A 5,255-nucleotide genomic window follows, 5' to 3' on the forward strand; every position below is an offset into this window, starting at 1 on the left:
AGGTCTTAGAGTGGGATGGACCCAGAGAAGGCTGATAGGCCCACACTCATTCACTGAGTCTATGAGCATGGTAGGAACTGGGATGACTCATTGAGATTCACTTTCTACATTTGTATGATGCAATAGTTGAACTGAATTATCTTCTAATTCTCTGTTCCTAGTTCTGATACTCTGTAAAGCTAAGATTCTGAGTTGCTAGGCTTTGGCTACATTTCTCAGTCGTGCCCTCAGTATTTCCTTACATTAGACAAACAGAAGAACTCAACCAGTACTTAATACATGCAGTTTAGAGTCAAATATCTTTAGTGATTCCTCTTCAGGTGCTGGACATAAGCCTAGGTGTTGGGATACAACAGTAAATATGACTCTGAGTTTATAGGGCCATGGGGGTGCAGCCAGCATCTCATGGTTGACAGCAGGGATTCCAAAGGCAAACTGCTGTCCCTGAATCCTGGCTACAGCACTCACTGGGCATGGAGTTTGGGCAAGTTACCTAACTATGCTTCTGTTTTCTCACCTATAAAGTGGAAGCGATAATAGTATTGACCTATTGGGGTTGAGGTGATGACCAAATAAGTTACAAAATGCAAAGCATGTGTCTAGCTTATGCATGATTAGCTCTATACAAGGTTATTTACTATTGTTGTTGCTCACACCACCAGCAACCATTGTGGTGAGTGCTTTGATAGGGAAAGCACAGTGGAAATATTTGATAGAAACCTGTATTTGTTTCCTGGGACTGCTACCACATACTTGGTGGCTCAAGACAACAGAAGTTCTCTCAGCATTCTGGAGACTTAGAAGTCAAGGTGTGGCAGTGCCATGATTCCTCTGGAACAGATAGGGAAATCCTTCGTTGCCTCTTTCCTGGCTCTGGTGGTTGGCTGGCCATCTGTGCCATTCTGTGACTTGTCCCTGTGTCATACCAAACTCTGCCTTTAACTCATATGGTGTTTTTCCTATATGTCTCTGTCCTCATGGCTGTCTCACCTTACTCCAGTATGACCTTGCTTTGGTCTGAGTGTTTGTGTGCCACCAGAATTCATATGTGGTGAAGCCTGTGGGAGACCTTTAGGTCATGAAGGTGAAGCCCTCATGTTGAGATTAGTGCCCTTATCAGAAGAGACAGGAGAACTTGATCTTTCTCTATCATATGAGGATACATCAAGAAGGCAGCTGTTTATAAACCAGGAAGCCAACCCTTATCAGACCCTAGATTTGCCCACAACTGATCCTGGACTTTCCACCCCTCAGAACTGTAAGGAAAAATGTCTGTCGTTTAAGTTACCCAGCCAGTGGCACTTTGTTATAGTAGCCCAAACTGACCAAGACAGATCTCAAATTTACTCACTACATCTGCAATGACCTTATTTCCAAATAAGATCCCATTCTCAGCTATTGATTGTTGGATTTTCATTTATTAAAGGGACACAACTGAACATACAATGACAATACCTAACCCAGAACCAGGGAGGTAAGGCAGCATAAGGGATGGCTTCCTGTCTAAGGCAAGGCCTGAGGGACAACTTAGAGACCAGTAAAGGTCAGCAGCAGCTGCTGGTATGAAAAGAGGACAAAAGGACTGTGTTTCTGAATGAGGGAACAACATGGACAAGGGTGGGAGAAATGGAAAGTTGACCAGGAACTGAGGGCAATGAATATGGCAGAGGTGCAGGAACCTGACATGTCCCTAGAACAATAGGAGGCTTCTGTGAGCTAGAACATAGTGCAAATGCTCAGGCTGGGTAGGGGTGGGCATGGCCACATCCTAATAAGCCTCACAAGCCATGCTCAGGAGTTTTGGTCTCTGAATTGGGCTCACTGGAAACAAGGAAGTAAAAATCACTTTGACAATGATTCAAAATCACCTGGCTTGGCAGCCCTGTCAGTGTCATACTGGGAGGGGAGATGCTGGCAGGCTGGATGCTAGCAGCTGGGCATCCTCCCTTATAGAATGGTCTGGAGGAGAAGTGGGGACACCCAGCTCCAGTGTTGGCATAAACCCCAGGGGCATCAGTCTTCCCCTCCTCCCAGCCCCTTCCCTCTGGCACTTGGCCCTTCCTCATGCCACTATTAACTGTCAGTGACCTCCAGGAGCTCCAATGCTGCTGTCCTAGAGCATAAGCTGCCATTTCCACAACAGTGTGGAAAGTGCCATTGGGGTAGAAAGGTTGTACTTTACTGTGACATCCCATCTCTGGCATAGGTATAGTCCCTTAAGCCCATGAACTTAGCTAAGATCAAGTTGCGGTGTTCATCCAACCAAGCTAAAGCCCTGAGGATAACAGAAAGATGCCACAACAGAGGAAGCAAAAATGGGCACTGCCCTCAGCCATCTCCTGCAGCATGCCTGGCAGTGTGGCTTTAGTCTATTTAACTGGGCTTGCCACCTCCTCTCCCTCCACTGATGCTTGAGGGCCTTCAGCATCTCTTCTTCCCATGGAAACTCATGCCTCACAACCCCACCTCTTTTGTTCTCCAATACCACGACCATCTGCCATTTCCACCCTGGATGTGTGATTCGTTGGGTGACTGGCTGTAGGAATTTTCGCTCTCAGGAAAGTTCAGCCTCCCTTGCAATGTTGGTACCCCTTATCAGAGAACCAATTCAAGTCTCAGGTGCTCCATTTCCAATTCAGCTCTCTACTAACATATCTGGGAAGGCAGGAGAAGATGGTCCAAATACTTGGGCCCTTATCACTCATGTGAGAAACCAGGATGGAGTTCCATGTTCCTGGTTTCAGCCTGGCCCAGCCCCTGTTGCTCTGACCATTTAAGAAGTGAACCAACAGATGGAAGATTTGTTTTCCTCTGTCTCTGATTCTCTCCCTCCCTCTCTCTCACTCTCTCTCAGGCTCTGCCTCTCAAATAAATAAATATTCAAAATAAAAGAAGAACCAACAATCAATTTTGGAAAATGAAATATCTAAATCCAAACAGAAAAATATTTTTTTTCTAAAAAAGAAAATAATCTGTGAAGATACAACTTTGCCTTCAATGGTGTTTTATGTTATTCAGCTCAAGAGCTTAGCCTCTATCCTCTGGTTTATTTGAAAATAATCCTTTCACAGAAGGAAAAGGTCTTTAGACTGTTTGTGAAATGAAGCTTCCACTGAGCTGGTCTTCCCACAACCAAGAAATATTCAAGACCTCATCTTTAAAATTAATTTTTTTCCCAAAGTTTCCAAGATCCCAGGACTAATCCTTTGGCAGGGCTCAAGTTCACAGTATCTGTACTTGTCTTTTTCCAACCCACATTGTAGAAGAAATGATTTCTACACCAGCAGCCTAAGTTGGGAAGCTGCCCACCCACAGCAAACCCCAGGGATTACAGCCTGTATCATGTTATATGACACACACATACACATAAATAAAATGCACATGTTATAGATAATATATAACACAGTACACCATGCATCATAGTCCTTGACTTATAAGCAGCTTAAATGTATTATTTTTTTTTATTTGAGAAGCAAAGAGAGAGAGAGACAGAAAGAGAGAGCTCTTATCTACCACTGTACTCCCCACACACCTGTAGAAGCTGAGACTGGACTGGGCTAAAGCCAGGAGCCAGGAACTCAGTCCAGGTCTCTCACACAGGTGACAGCAATCTAACTACTTGAGTATTACTGCTGCATCCCAGAGTCTGCACTAGCAGGAAACTGCAGTCAGGAGTTGGAGCTGGTATTGAACCCAGGTACTCCAATGTGGCATGTGGGATGTGAGCATCTCGACCACTGTCTTAACTGCTAGGCCAAATGCCCACCCCAACAGCTTAAATATTAACATGCCAGGCCCATAAGTGTCTGCTTGGTCTGTCTTCCTGTCCCCCAAATACTCCCCCACCCAGAGTCCATATTCCTGACAGGGAGATAATGTTTGTACTAGCAGATAAAACAAGGACTTTAACAGATATAGAAACAGCAGATCTATAAAGTGCCTACAACTCTATCAGCATATTAATACTGAGAGTATGTAGTAGCTATCTGCACCCCACACTGTAAAAGTTTCTAGGGAAAATCCATTTTATGTTCTCAATAAGTAACATTGAACATGACCTTTACTTCCTTTATATATTATATATGCTTAGAATGTACTGCATCCTGGAACATTCTGAAAAACGGGTTTTCTCTCTATACTTTCCTGTGAGATAAACAGCAGGCACATTGCTAGCTCCATGATGAAAAATGTGCGGGATACAGAGCCAATGAAGCAAAAATTCTCCTGAGGCCCAGAGCAGATTTTCCTCCTACTAAACAATGCTGCTTTGCCAGCACAAACCACTCTCCCAGTAAATAAGTGGAGAACAGCAAGGAAGGAGAAAGACAGAAAGGGAAAAAAAAAAAAAAAAAAAAAAAGGAGGGAACCTTGCCCAAAACACAGCATTTTATCACCATTTGGCCCTGCCGAGCGAGGAGTCTTAACTCTAAAAGACCTCTGCTTTTGGCCAGTTGCTAACATGCAGTTACCAGGCTACAAAAGAGGAATAAAGGAAACACAAAACCCAAAGGGATGTTTCAACTGTGCTCTATCAATCACCCCAGAACTCGCTAGCTGGGAATGCAGTATCCCAAACCCTAAATTCCCCTCCCTGACCCACAATCCTGCCAGAGCTGGTGAGAGACCACCATGTTCTCTTGACATGCCCCCCTCTTGCGTCTTCTCACTGGGCTACATTTAGTTAGAATGCAAAGAGAAACTATTACTTCCACCCTGTTCCATTCCATTCTTTCTTAATAATGCATCCCAGGCGTTGCATTTTGGGCTAATATTTACATGGCTATGCGGGTTATTTCCAGGCTCAGCTATTACTAGTGAATGCGGTGACATTAATATGAGTAAATGCAGGAAAAGGGATGAAATAAAACATATCCTATTGAAGGAAATGAGAGCTCCTTAAGAAAGGAAAACACACATAGGAAAAGACATGGGCATATCAGGATACAAATAGGACTCTTGGGAACAGTGGATTCCACAGGCATGATGTTATTGAAGTATTTGATACTAGAGTAAGCACCTGCAGATATGAATTACATCCTTGTTCAGACCACTAACATTAGAGTACTGACATCTCAGGAAGTGCTTATGTTATATTTCAAATCCCCCTGCCCACTGCATAAATAGCCAATAAATCAATCAGTGATAAAGGACACTAGCTCAAAGGCTTAAAATGCTGAACAAGCCACCTTTCCCTCCTCAGAGAGGCTGCCATCCTTAATTTATTTGGGGGTTTCCTGAGCCACTCACACCTCCAG

This window comes from Oryctolagus cuniculus, chromosome 2 (assembly GCF_051225735.1).
Source record: "Oryctolagus cuniculus isolate XC-2025 breed Fujian yellow rabbit chromosome 2, ASM5122573v1, whole genome shotgun sequence".
In the NCBI taxonomy this organism is placed as follows: domain Eukaryota; kingdom Metazoa; phylum Chordata; class Mammalia; order Lagomorpha; family Leporidae; genus Oryctolagus; species Oryctolagus cuniculus.